This window comes from Pangasianodon hypophthalmus, chromosome 19 (genome assembly GCF_027358585.1).
Source record: "Pangasianodon hypophthalmus isolate fPanHyp1 chromosome 19, fPanHyp1.pri, whole genome shotgun sequence".
NCBI classification, from domain to species: Eukaryota; Metazoa; Chordata; class Actinopteri; order Siluriformes; family Pangasiidae; genus Pangasianodon; species Pangasianodon hypophthalmus.
In genome coordinates, this window is record NC_069728.1 from 9,257,898 (window position 1) to 9,273,336 (window position 15,439).

General features: G+C 38.3%; 1 protein-coding gene across 3 annotated transcripts in view; it reads right to left on the reverse strand.

Annotated features, from left to right (window-relative positions):
* The window catches only part of LOC113545152 (kelch-like protein 29), a 179,279-nt gene extending 168,899 nt beyond the window's left edge, over positions 1-10,380 (reverse strand). For all 3 annotated transcript variants that reach the window (XM_026944329.3, XM_026944328.3, XM_053242151.1), the window contains exon 1: positions 10,052-10,380. The gene's annotated coding sequence lies outside the window, so the exon portion shown is untranslated. The remainder of the gene's footprint in view (positions 1-10,051) is intronic.
* Positions 10,381-15,439: the final 5,059 nt, after the last annotated feature.

Consider the following 15,439-nt stretch of genomic DNA (forward strand, 5'->3'; position numbering starts at 1 on the left):
AGTACATTCAACAGGGATCTCTTACGCAATAAGACGTAACACTAGTGTAGCTGAGGCCATATGTGCATAAATATCATATACTCAGGTACTCATACACATCATATACTCATCTGCATGATTACTGTTTTGATTTTTTGCTTGTATTAAATCACATTATTCACTATGAGGGAGAGGAAACAATTCATGCTTTTTTGATGCTCCCTGAAGAATTTCAATTGGTTCCATCACTTTCTATGGATACCGTTCGAGGGCTGTTGAGAGTGTAAAAGCAGATTTATATCGAAAAAGTGTAGTGCATAACAAAAAGTCCAACTGATATAGTTCACAAATTCTTAGTCTACAGTAGAAGCTGCAATGCGTGCATACACAGGATTTTACAGTAACCACTGGGTGCTTGGGGGATGGGGATGGAGAAGCGGCCGCTTGCCTAGTGGTTACAATAAAACCCCATATTTATACACACTCCAGCTTCTACCTCAACAGGCTTGACCACACTGTTTGAACGTGGCTTCACTGACCGTCACAGGAGATCAGCAAATGTTTTTAATCACTTTCTAATTATCAGTACCATTTAAATTATTTGTAAAGTGATTTTCACTTCATTGTAGGCCTTTTTATTTATTTTTTACTGATGTTATACCTGCCTAATGCTAAGTCAAACATACACAGATAGATTTTATTTCACATTAACAAACTCAAAACACTCTCCACTGAGAGAAAGCGAGGGTGCCTCATATTTCAAGCAGGAAAACAGAGATAAGAGATTATTAATGTAATGTAATGTAATGGAAAGGGAAATAATGCTCATGAAATACAGTAAATCTTTAGTCGGGGGACCATTAAAAGCTGTGCCTAGCTACAAAATATTTGAGAACCCGTACTCTAACAAAATGAAATAAACTGTGCGTCTTTTATTTTTTTTAAAGAGTTATCACTTTATCACAAGGTCTTTTTCACTCCTGAATGTATCTCCTGTATGTAAACCCTGAACTCCTTTAAGTGCTTTTGAGATATAATGATTTACAAAAATACTTCAAATTAGAAGTAATTTTCCCAATTAATGTTTTAAACTGCCAAGCTATATTTCACTTCCCAAAGAATATTCTTTGCTGTGTTATTTGTTCATAGAACTAATCATCACAGTATTGTAGAGTGCTAATAAACTGTATTAAAATCAAGGTGATCAAGGTTGTACTGATGAAGAAATACATTAGAAAGAAATACACAGGGCGTGAGACGGGAATACGTCCTGGATGGGACACCAGTCCGTCGCAGGGCGCCATTTACACACATTTACACATTCATGCACACTTTCGGGTATTTTAGCGTAGCCGATAGACCTACTGGCATATTTCTGGGAGGTGGAAGGAAACCGGAGGAGCCAGAGGAAACCCACATGGACACAAAAGGAGAACAAGGTGAAACACAGAGACATAGAGAGTAACCTGAGCTCAGGATTGAACCAGAGCTAGGACACAGCAATGCCTTTATATGTCAGTAATGTTACATAAAGAGTAGCCTGTAGTTAGTAACACACTGAGCTGCCAGTTTATTCATTACCTTTCTAGTGTCTTAATAAACTGCCAGCTGAGCGTATAAACATGTGTGGCTGTACCAGGAGGTGGTGGCATTATGTCCATTGCCCACTACTATAAATTAAACTAGTCCCCTGGGAGAAACCAATTTGCAGAAATAAGAAAAAAATAATTATGTATGTCATTATCTTTAATTCACAAGATACAGGAAAAAAAATCCTGGCATGCCAACTGTAGGGAAAATAAAAAAATTATAGTCAACATAGATGGAGAACAACAATATGTAATACAATAATAGTACAAATAATAACAAATAATACAAATATAATTATATCCCAAATGTAATCACGGACTTTACGAATGGGTTTAGAACCACAGAAGGCTAGAGTTAATCTCATCAGGTTGAGTTAGGCCACGATTCTATCCTTTGTGCTCTGTTTGTTTGCTTATTTCACACATCACCTCTTTTGTTCTTGGCTATACATGCTTTTCTCAGCTCCAGACCGCACCTCAATAACAAATAATCATGTTTACTTTGCCATAAAATCAGCAATGGTTTCCTATTATTCCTCACAAAATCATTTGCTCCCTCATTGCTTCCCACTTATACAATTCTGATCCTTCTGTCTTGCTCCGAGCATTAGTTTGTACATCAGCGGATGAGACTTTTTATGTAAAACGAACTCAATAATGAAAAATGCATGGTGGATTTCTAACCACGAAAGCATATTGAGAAACAGAAAACAAAAAGACTTGACCATTCTTCTATTCCAACACGCCATTTGAATACAATCTCAGTCACGTTTTTGAATAAAAACTAAATTCAAACTTCATGCTGTGCAGCCAACAGATTAGACAGATTTTCTTTGGACGTGTCACTTTTAATAGCGAGTACAATTCTTTATTTAGAGTCTGCACTAGAATCTTCATTTAGTAATTATTTTACTCTGTCAACACAACTCAGGCAACAAATCAATTTTGCAATTATCAATTAATTAGAAGTGTTATCTGGTGGATAAACTGAACTGCAGATACAATACACCCGATTTAATGGCATTTCTTAATCGCAATTCTTGGCAATCACCAGAGACCAATTACCGGCCATGAGATAAAGATGAACCATTAATAATGTGTTACCCGGTTTCACTTTCACTTCATTTACTTCAGCAGACCTTTTTCAAAAACATGCACACAGATTTAAAAATGACCTTGATTTTGAAAATACTGATAAAAAATAAATTGACTGGCAAAACGAACAGAATCTGATACGCAGTGCTGCTGAGAGGTCCACTTTTCCCTGCTGTGCTTACAACATGAGCGCAGAAGAAAATGAATTTAAGTTTATCAGAAAAAACTGAGAGACAAAAACTTCAGAGTATTATGGTTTAAAAAAAAACAACATAAAGGCTTAATTTAATCACATAATTAAGGTCATGGCATTTAATCATGTAATTAAAATCCAGATATTGGACTTATAAACAGCGACTGCAATTCATTTACGGGAGAGAAGAATAAAAACTCAGAAGGTTGACAAATTTCCTAACCACTATTAGGCTGCTAGTAAAAGGTGCAGAATTATTAAACAGCATTTCTGACAGAAGCTGTGTTTTTCCTGGTTCTACACCGATGCTTTCTATTTTCAGCAGCAGATTTCAGCAGTAATTACACTGCTTTCAGCTCGTCTCCAGCGTTACAGTGAGGTGTTAGAACGAGGTTCCATTTCAGCTGAGGTTACACGCAGCGTCACACACTCTGCTTCACACCACTTTCATTTCAGTGGCCTGCTTCCAGTAGCAGTGGACATGACTCCCGTTCTCCCACGTGCATGATGGTGCTGCTGCCAGAAGCACTTCTAAATAAAGGTGGCAACGTGCAATTTTCTGTACCATATTATTTTAATTCAGCATGGCAGTGGTACCAGCGACCAGATGTGCTTCCTGTCTTCCCTATTTCCAGTAGGAGTAGCATTACAAGTCATAAGAAATTCATGGCGCAAATCCAATGATTACTAAATGTAAATATACATATACACTTCCAGTAAAAATGGTTTTCTTCCTTTTTTACTCATTTTGAATAATAATAATCACATTAAACACTGCAGTGGCCAAAAGTGTTAAACCAATCAAATCTATTTTATATTTTATTTTCTTGACAATGATGAATCTTTGCACCGTTTTGGCATCTTCTCAAGGGAACATTCCCAAATAAGCCAAGCTCCAGGCTGTTTCTAATAATTTAAAATGAATACAGTTTGTTTTGGGAAACATTATAATTTCAAGTAAAACCTACAATTTGTATATTCCTATTTTTTTCTAAACTATTTATTAAACCAAATACATTTTCAACCATAATTATATAATTATCTAATGTGTCCAAGCTTTTGAAAAAAAAAGAAAAAAGAAAAAGAAAAAAAGAAAAACCCACAAAATCGCATATATGTAGTTTAACTACCAGTGGTTCCTGACTTTTTGGACACACACACACAAACACACACACACATACATATTATTTATATATGAATATTGAATATATATAAATATACATGAATATATATGAATATATTGAATGTATATGAATATTTTGAGCATGAACATATGAATATTTTCACTATAATATTCTCACTATACAGAATTGAAAATACAATTTTTTGTATTTTCTACAAGTGCCTACTAGTTTGTGTTTTTGTGGTAGACCTGCTACACCAGCAGTTACACTAGCTTGCCGGCCCATGCGGAAAATTAACACTATCCTGCTAACATAGCATTTAAAATCCCATATCCATGTTCGTGAAAATGAGCATTTTTGCAGCAGCATTGTTCGGACAAAAAAAAAAATGCTTATAAAAGTGAATTACAAGGTTTCAGTTTCAAACAACGTTGTGTAATGACTTCTTCACAAGGATGCAGACATATTTTTTCAGGGCTAACAGAGGCCTTAAGCACTGCTGCAAGAAAATCATACAATGCTGAGCCAAACTAAACTAATGTTTATAGAATTAATCTACATATTGATTTTTTTCTGTGACCTTTAAAATATTAGACAGTTAAAGCAACACATATAGTATTATAAACCAATAATTCATGTATTAATAATGAATTATCATTTTTGTCCTATATTTAGATATATAAATAAATGTCAGTAATATTGTATTTTTTAAAAGTTCACATAAAATAGTACAATGCAGTACAGATATTCTTATATATAATCCATATTATTATGCAGCCCATAATTACATGAGATAATCAATTTTAATTCGCTGTTTCTGATTAAGTTACATTTGCGATGTAAGAGCCAGAAAGAATTTAATTACTATATTCGCTGAATATTAAATCAGCAAAATGTCCAAGGTGTCACTATTCAAAATGAAATTAATTTTTTTTTCTGTTTGAGCTGCAAAAGCAACATGAACACAAATACTAAAAATTGTTGTACCTTCTGTTTATTTATTTTTTGTACCGATAAGCTTGCTTTTCTGCACAAAACAGATATGCTTCCCATCCTGTCTTAGAAATCAGCTCTTACAGAACCATTTACACAGATGAGTTAAACCACATTTAGATGGAACCATATTTAATTGGTAAGAGTGACCCCAGAAAGACAGTGCACTGTGGCTAGCTTCCAGACCACGCTGTATTTGTCCTTAGAGGCCAAGTGCATAGCGGAAAATCATAAATCATCTGTGCGAGCTTCCACCTGAGCTCGCACTTTTGCCCTAGATGGAGCTGTTATCCTTGAGGCCTGATTCAATTATTTACTTGCCAAATAAATTATTACATAATGCCCCAGTGTATAACAGGCCTCAGCATCACTTCTTTTTCCAACTACATCTGACAGCCTGTTTCCATCTGAACCATTCCCCAGGGGACTATAATGAGTGTCATGCAAAAAAAAAGGGAAACTTTAAAATTATGGAAAAATTGAAGAGTGTACATCCTTCTTAAAGTGAGAACCTGGCTGTATTTCTAAACTCCTGAGATAAGCTGAGATACCCGAAACCCTGCTGGGAAAATCTCAGGAAATTCAACATTTATAGTGCACCTCATGCTGCTTTTTACCATAGGCACGCATCAACAATTATACTGCATTATTCAACAGCACTGTGGAATTCTCAAATCTGATTGGTCAGAAGGTGTTGATTAATTTTCTATAACAGTAAGGCACTGACTGTGCAGGTTGTAATTGAAATCACAGGTTTATATTAATGTACATTATTCTTCCTATAGTAACAACTCATTCACAGGGACTGCACATAATCTAAGCCTAATAATAAATGGATTTAAAAAAAACATGTTTTATTTAACAAAGAGAAGCATGAAGTTTTCTGTATGGAGGCACTTAATTAACGTTTGTGGAAGAAGTCCTAAGTGTCAGCACTTTGTAACACTCTGCACAGAAGAGACCTCAGGACAGAGGACTTTGCGGTTTCTGTTTTCCTGGTAAAGTGACAAGCTATGTTCTTTGTCTTATTAACTTCAGGAGAGAAAAAAGTCAGGCCAGCGAGGGAATGACTGTTTATAGCTGTGGTATGCTGCCTGCCAGGAACTAACTCGTCTTGTGAATGTTCCACAACACTTATTCTTTAATACACTGAATAATTGTAAACATGGGCAAACTGGTGTGGAATAAAGGATTTCAGGATGGGCCCCATCATACCATTCTGTCTTTGATTATTTTGGTTTTTACAGCATACCCTGTTTTGTTTTATTCATTACATATCCAAGTTAGAGAGTATTGTTATCATGGACAATTCACAGCAGTTACTGCCCTTGTTTTTGATTCAGAAACAGCTGCATGAAGACAGTATCTTTGGGCAGAATTTATGCTCTTGGTATCTGAAGGCAACAGCTGTTTGCAAAGAATCCTTAATTTGGACAAATTAGAAGTCAGCACTGCAGCATTGTGTGTATCATTCTCAGCAAAGCCAATTTCATAATTCTGTCCGCAGTATGACAGTTCCATGAGAGTTTGAAAAATGTTGCAGACAGAACTGTCACTCCAACCGCTGACTGAGGAATTTTTTTAGCAAGGCGGCCGTTTTTTTGAGTAAATCTCTTGATCAAATTGTAAACTGTGAGAGGTCATGCAATATTCCAATATGAGAAATTTAATATCAGTATATGCCTAATGCACTACGATGAGTTACAGATGCAGTTGAACATGGCGTTCTGTTTTCACTGTGACACTGTGGACTCACAGACCTTTCGCCAATATCTTGAAGGTATAACAACAGTATCCAAGGTATAACAACAGTTTCAGCCAAGCCATGCACTGAGCTGCAGCAATTCAGTTTAAAAATTAATGCTCTGTATGGAAGTAAAGTGATAGTAGTTTAAAAAAAAGCAGCAGAAGCTAGAAATGTGTATGACCTGAATCATGATAAACTCCTCTCCTATTGAAAATTGCATGTAAACCAGAGCATGGCTGTGGCGATGTGCACTCTGTAGTGGGAGTTTTAGGGTGAAGGATCAGGCGAAGATTGCCTCTCATGCTTCACAGGGACTCTTAAGAGTTTCAAACTGGTGCAGTTTGCTCATGGCCTTTTGCCCCTTCTACATTAGCAAGTATATTAGTCCTTTAGTTCTGGCCAGTGTGCGTATTTTGCATATTAAATCTCGCTGGCATTCAGCAAGTTTGACTATCTGGCTTGAGCACACACGCAACGATCCAGAATTACAGGGGGTGTAATCTTTAAATGAACTGTTTCACTACCGTCTCAATGCCACGTAAAGTAGGATTTCCATTTTCTCTCCGGATTGATCAGCAAGTGTTGCTGCTTCTAATGCATCCTCATAAGCACAGACCAGCCTGCCATTTTTAATGCTCTTTCAAATTCACTTTGACCACGCACAAAAAACAGCCCCCTCACATTAACAAGTAGAATTATTCATTACTTTTTTCTATTTTATGCCTTAATTCTAACGGAAGACTAAGGCAGATGCCATTGTGCCTCATTACACTATTGTAACAGAACTGAAAAAAATTTTATGTCTCAACATTAAAGGAGCAGTCTGTAATTTTTTTAGAGTCCCCCGCTGTCTGCAGAGTGAACTGCAACATCACTGAAATCACTAAAAATCTTCAATCAACCCCAAACCCATCTGCTGAAGCCACCTAAGCTTTATGAGTTGCTCGGATTTATAGAAAAGCAGTAGACTTTCCACCTTGTAGGTCATTTCCAGGCCAGAAATCAACTAATTAATTCAATAATTAAGACTAAACAGATTATAAATAGAGCCTTGAGCATAACTGAATAAACACGGTGAAGGGGAATGTGTGTCCAAAAATAAATCCATGCTTACAGTTTTTATCAAAAAAAAGCATGAAGAGAGCATTAAAATTGGCCATGGCATTTAGGTTAAGGACATATCTGCTTTTATAATATTGATCTGCAAATGCAGCCAAGCTTCTTATAAAACATGGCTTATGAAAAACCAAGGTCCATTCTAGCTGGAAGTTAGTGCTGATGTTAGTGTTAATGCATAAATACCTTATCGGAAAAATATTGGCAAAAATAATATTAGCAGAAAATGAGAAAATCAATTTATAATCATATTCAAACAGAGCACTCCATATCTACTCAATAAACAATATAAACAGAAGGAAATGTTTTAAAAAGGGATGAATCCTGACACACTAAGAGCAAATCTGTCCTCAGGCAAACTATTATTTTATTTTTCAGTAGAGATTTTTATGTTTTATATGTAGTCACAGAGTTTTGAATATTTAAATATAATCTCAGAGCATAAATGATTATGATCAGGTTAGTCAGACAACCAGTCAGCTCTAAAAACAGGAAATGTGCCTGCATGATTCACCACCATAATTCATATGAATTCAACAAATAATGGAATATTAATAGATCTGTGTGTGTGTGTCACAGGTATACTTGCGCATACATGCCGGAGTTACTAGGCTCTGTGGTGACTCTCACTTTAGCAGGTTCAGATCCACTGCCGTGTTCTGAGATGTCCGCGCCAGAAGCCTTTAATCTTAGGTGTGCCCGTGCTACCTGATAGATTTGCCAATATTAGTTGAGCTGTAAGATCCCTCTGCCTGCTGCTGGAAGCTCAACCAACATGACAGCGCTGCAATTCCACTGAGAGATGAGCTATACATCTGTACCTGGTCCTCTACGTGTGAAGCAACACGATAGTTTGACATGATATAATATGACATTACAAAGATTATGCCAGGCCTAACGCTCTGTCTTGTGCGAGACATTCTCTGTCCTTCAGCTGGTACAGTACAGACGCTCTCATTACCAGCCATCTTGTGTTCCACATGCCCATCTGGATCCTATGCAACTTTTGCTGTGCAATTAAGTGCAGTTGATCTTATTGGTGAACGCCAGAAGGAAAAAAGCTTGAATGAGTGTACGTCCTCATAATGCCTTACATCAATTACAGAAATCAACAACTTTGCAACTAAAACTTCCTCCTGAAAACTGCAGGGATGCATCTAGATTGTAGAGCAGTATATAAACTGAAGTTTATGTCAATGACCAGCAAGATAGTGCTTTATGTACATAAACTGAGGGAAATGGAGTTGAAGGGGTAGCGGTGGAGCTCCAACTGCACCTTTCACACCTTTACTATATACAGACAGAGAGTGAGACAGAGAGACAGAGAGAGAGAAAGAGTCTGCAGTATTAGCTTATAGACTTAGTAAGGATTTAGGAGATAGTGACAGAATAATAAGAAATGATCTTAAATCATATTCGTTTCCTTGCCATCAAAATATAAATGCAAAAAAGTTTTAAACAGAGCAGATTAGGGATATTTAGAACCTGGGTATTTATATACAGTATCGGATCAGGCATATTTTAAGATCCTTTCTACTCTATTTTTTTATGAGGAACACAAATAGTACAGGGCTCAATAGATTTTAAAGCACACTACCATCACACATCTGATGGTTCATAAAACTTGGCAAGTGAAGCTTGCAGAGAATCAATCGGCTTAATTACTAAAAGGATGTCCGTATCTGGTATCAGTATCATCAGTATAGGTTATCTGAAAATAGAAAAAATGAAATCAGTGCATACCTAGTACAGACCTTATAGGCCTATTTATTTCATTACAACCAAGTTGCACAAAGAATAAGGCTACCTACAGTACTTTACACTGTGCATCAACTTATTTGTGGGCATATTAATTTATAGTTTCTCATTTCTATTTGCTTGCTTCTACTGACACGTTGGATTAGTCTCATTTTTATGATGCATGCACAAACAAAGAGACCGACCTCTTGGCTTTCAAAATCACAACACCAAGTTTTCCTCCCTGCCGGCTGAGAGCGTGATGCGCATGCGCGCCGCACTAAAGCCGCACACCCCGCGCGATTATGATGACATCTGGGGAGGATGGCACGAGCGCCGGTCCTCTTATTAAACGCCGGACAATAACTGGCAGTCCAAATGACCCACACGCGCCTTCTCCTCAAGCCGTGCCGAACATTCTGGCAAACCCTAACAAAACCCAGCACAAACTAACAGTTAATCAGGGATGTCGCCTCACCTCGTGAAGTGCTCCCGAAGCCTCTGCGCTCGTCCTTGTTTTGCTCCGTCGCTCGGATGTGCGCGCGCTCTTCATTCAGTACCTTGTGCTGTTTAACTGCGCGGCACAAAGTACGCTAGCACGCTCTCCGGCGTCAGTGTCTCCCGTCGCGCGCGGCTCGTGCCTGTCTTTCACGACGCCGTGCTGAAGTTGACAGTGCAGGTACAGAGGTGTTGGTGGATGCGAGCGGCGCTCCCAGCCCGAAACCTGGAGATGCCCGAGCGAGAAAGCTTTGCTCCGTATCTCTCACGCGCACCGTGCGCGGCTACTTTAACTCCGGCTCCGCTCCTCCCCTCTCACCCTCCGCTCCGGGCTGCGCGCGCAGGCTGACGTCAGCGCCGCCTGCCGGCCGAAACCCGGAAGCGCAGTCAATCAGCTATTACGTTTTAACGGCACCAATTAGACCCAGGTTGAGCTAAGGCAGCACCAGCTTAGGCGTACTTTCTCAAAGTTAGTCTGTGGAGTAGTTCCCACTGGTTTGGGGACTCTGGACACTTTTAATTTGCCTGGACATTTTTTGTTCCATAATGTCCTTTTGAGCCCTGTGTCTACACCGAACCCTTAAACATCCCCAACCCCTGCCACCAGAAATATCAATAATTACTGAATATTAATAATAATTCACTTGGAGTTAGGCAAAATAAAGCTGCCTCGGAGCTCCAGGTTACTGGGTTTGATCCTGAACTCGGGTTACTGTCTGTGTGGAGTTCCTCCTACCTCCCAAAAACATGCTTGTAGTCAAGTCAAGAGGCTTTTATTGTCATTTCAACTATATATAGCTGACGCAGTACACAGTGAAATGAGACGTTTCTCCAGAACCTTGGTGCTACATAAAACAACATCGTCACCTCACACAACATAGAGTTACAAAACACAGAGCTGAGGACTAGACTAAGTTGTCCTAGCCACATAAAGTGCATTGTGTGCAACCTAGTGCAACAGTGCAAAACAAAACAGGTGGATTGTAGGTGGATTGTCTACGTTAAATTGGCCCTAGGTGTGAAGAAGTGTGTGTGTGTGTGTGTGTGTGTGTGTGTGTGTGTTTGCGTGCATGGTACCCAGGATGTATTCCTGCCTTACACCCATTGTTCCTGGCACAAGCTCTGGATCCACAGTGACCCTGGAAATGAATTAATGAATGAATGAATTTGTTACTTCATAGGCCTGTCACAATTATGAAATATTGACTGTGGATTAAATTCAAGATTGAATTGTCTTTTATATTGACTTTCTGACACACCTTTAATATAAGTGTAATAGAAATATAACAATGCACATACAGCTTCATGAAGGACAGCCATTTATGGACACTGTACATGTGAGTTAATTAGAGTTCTGATTTTTAGACATTGCGAAACAAATACACAATAACTTTGTTATCTAGTATTTTTAATGATAGGTACTAACTTACTGCACAACTTCACTAAATATAGCCACAAATAGTTCATAGATCAAAGTTTCTTTCTGAGAAAAAAAGATTTAATGTTATGATCCAGAGATTTGATTATATAGATAAACCGTGTGCTTGTCAATATTTTCAACTTGACCGACTACATATATTTATATGAAAACATGAATGTGGAATCTGAAAGTTAATCTCAAACCACTCAAACTATCACAATCAGCTCAAAAAAATATATAATAATTGTGATAGACCTATCCACTAGCCAATTTCAATGAACTTCATTTAGTTTAAATATTGAAGGTAGCTTCTTATGAATGATTAAGTACCCGACTGTCAATTTTCCATCAGTCTCTAATTGACCACGTTGGGAGCAGATATTTACCGTTGCCTTGTATTTCAGTTGCATCCTTTAAATTTTATGTATATGTATGCAGTTCACTGAGGGTTGGAGAGCTCCAGGGGCCTAGGGGATGCAATATCAATTGACCTGAACATGTTTTTACACCTGACCCTGGCAGGTATTCTATGGCTTTACCACAGAGCGAGGTCTTGTCTGTGGTTGTGCATGCAGAGGGTGTGAGTTTCTCCTCTGCCTAAGTATCAGACGGAAAACTTTTAAAGGGAAATTGTTTTATTTCCAAATACAATCCATTAGGCAGCCTGTGTTTAGTATAACCTTAGAAAACCCTGTACATTAGAGAAAAAGATAGATCCAAACAACACCCAGATTCCTGACCCCCACATGAGTGCGGGCCATTCCACCATGTGGACAAACAGCTCTGGATAATTGGTCACTGGGGAAAGTCGAAGCTGAGCTGCTCACCTGCGCACGTGGCACTTTTCCCACACTGTAGCTCTGCACATCAGCAAGGGACTTGCTTGCAGAAAATCCTTTTAAAGGTATCCTCTCCCAAGCCCAGTACGTCTTCAACTTTATAGATCTAATAAGCAGTTTTGAGCTTATTACACAGGCAACATTCGTGTGTCCTTGAGTCAGGCTCTTCAGTTGTGTCGAGCGCAACTAATTACTTCATGACACATTCGACTCCATAAATGGATGGTAAAATATCCAAGTCACCTTGAATACATATTGGCAACTGAGTGATGAGGCAGAAGGAACACATTGCCAAGAAGCATAGCATCCTTTCTTGTCTTTCAGGCTCCTTGCTGCGAGCCTGGAAATTAGGCTTATCAGCATTCAGTAGCTGAGAGCAATGAGGCGTGCCAATTCAGAAACAGAAATGAAGGCAGACTATTAATGACAGATAATGAATATTAGCTTAATGCATATTTACTTACTTTGTAGTGTATTTACTTACTTTGTGTTTGGGAACATGATTTCCTGATGAAGCACAGCAAAATATCAGCATATTTATGACAAGAGACTTATGATAACAGCATGAATGTCTACTAAAAATAGTTGTTATCAGCGTTTTTATTGCAAAAAAAACTTGTACTGATTTCTAAAGCATAGAGGGAGTGGGATCTTTGTGTATTATATTACGTTTACATTACATTACAGTATTCCATCAGTCGGAGAAAGAAAAGGCTAGTGCATGTTGTCTCATTTGATGGAACAAGTCATCACATTTAGTCGAAATTGGCATACAGTGTTGTAGAGTAGCAAGTCCTGTATGTAGCACAGGGAAGCTGAGAGACCCGACAACCAACACCTTCCAGTGAAACTGGCCAGTCGTGGCTTGCACATAGCCCTCCTGGGATCAAATCGTGAGTCACATCGGTACAGACTTACCTCTGTACTGCCTTTCTAAAGTGTCTACTGAGGGAGTGAACTGCTCATTTAAAGTTAACCTCCTGATTGAATCAAAGAGTCCTTCAGAGGAAGGCATTATTAGAGACCATGCTATTATGGTGCTGAGCACTAGTAATCACCAAAATGGCTTCACAATCTAATTTCTAGGACCCTTGATTTGTTAGATACACTATAGTTCAAATGAATGCCGTAAGGTTTATTACAGTATGTTCTACATTAGGTGCATATGAAACTGAAGTACTGAAGGAAAGATACTACTGTAATCAAGGTGCACTCCAAAATAACCCAAACAGTGGGAAAGCAACGAATTCTGGAATGTTGAGAAAATGCACCTATATTGTGCAAGCACAGAAAATATTAACCAGGCAACTTCTGAGCTTGGGTTTCTGATAAATCTGATTCTCAGAAGACCTGGACTAAAAAGCCAAGGAGTCCATCTGTCTAGCGCATAAGGCCCTCAGTGTGTTCCTTAAGGATACATTCCAAAAAGCGTCATGTGAATGCACACTAATGGAAGTCTTTTGTGATGGTGAATGGAGAATGGACTAGACAACCCCTAATCCTCACCATGGCTCCAGGCTGCCTCTCCTGTGGAGGAGGAGCCTCTAATATATGATCAATACAGCAAGTGAGTAGTGTTAGCTGCAATTAGGAGACAATGCTCCACATTGCTATTTTCAGAATTCGCCATCAGTGGGAGAAGGCAACAGTGAGGATAATTGGGTATTGACAAAAGGGTGTGAGAGGGCTAAGACAGCACACTCTCTCTCTCTCTCTCTCACCAATTTACTGTCATCATGAGGCCTCAATAATACTGTTCACTGACCATATAATTGACCACTTGAGAAGCAAAAACAAAGCCACAGCAGCCAAAATGTCTGCTGTAGATATGGTGAAGCAGTTAGTTAGCTTCACTATATAGGAATACACTGAAAATACATTAGGGGTGCATTATGCTGCAAGCCATAATTTCATTTCAGTGCAACACTAGGTTTTGTGGACTATAGTTAATATGAGAGTGTGTAGGAATATAAAGAACAGAAATATAAGGAATATTTTCAGTTGTAGGAACTGATTGCACTCCATTTCAAGTTGCTCAATATGCAATTAAATACACATTTAAGTAATTCACTTTTTAATGTGTATGTGTGCGTGTGTGTGTGTGTGTGTGTGTGTGTGTGTAAGACACTTAGTATTAATCATTTAAATATTCGTTTTCCCATTTCCTTTTAAACCATTTTGTGTGCCATTTAATAAAGTCCAGCAAAAAGATAATTTGTCTAAAAGCCTGCTGTGAACTTCTTTTAAAATGAAATCCCTTGAAATCACTGTCAGACTCCAGTAGGTCCATTATCTTGCAACCTGAGTGTTATTTCTTTGATTAATATTTCTTTATGCCATCTACTGGTTAAGACTGGAATGATTGTTGAAAGGTGTATATGTCACAAGACAGATGTGTGTCTTTTTACCTCTATAACTGAGCAGAAAGTGCTGAGAAAATATCAGCTAGTTAACTTGTTCATTACTAGTACAGTTTATCATTAGTACAGTTTACAGTTTATTTCTGGTTAAAGTGAGTGGTGGAATACATAATAGTTATATAAAGTGACATCTGTAGGTAATATAACAGAGGCACTGTTACAGTGAGGTTAAAGTGCATCCTGACAGATAAATAATTAAAAAAAACATAAATAATTAGACAATTGGCTCCTCTGTTGTTCAGTATTCAGCTGTGACTGTTGCACTGTTAGGGCAATTTATGTCTGTTAAAAGTAGGACAGAAAAAGTGCATAACAAGATTGTCTGGGAAAGATGATGTGAAAGATTGGAGGACTCAAGCAGAAATACTTTTAAGTGCAAGACCAGAAGTACAAACTGGAAAAAGAAATAAAAACCTGCCAGAGGTCCTCTCTCTCTGTACATACAGACATGGAGAGACCACTTCTTTGCTCTCCAACATCCACCCTTCCATTATTTTTCAACACACACTTGATCACTTGCCCTCTCCTCCTCCCTCTGGAGTAATCTCTGTTGCATCTTAAGAGCCATTTCAATACTCAGCTCAAGTTTGTTAGATGACCTCTTTAAAGGGACCAATTCAACATAACTATAGACCTGAATAGCAGAACTTCCCCAGAATGCATTGTGATCTTCAGCACAGTGATGGATC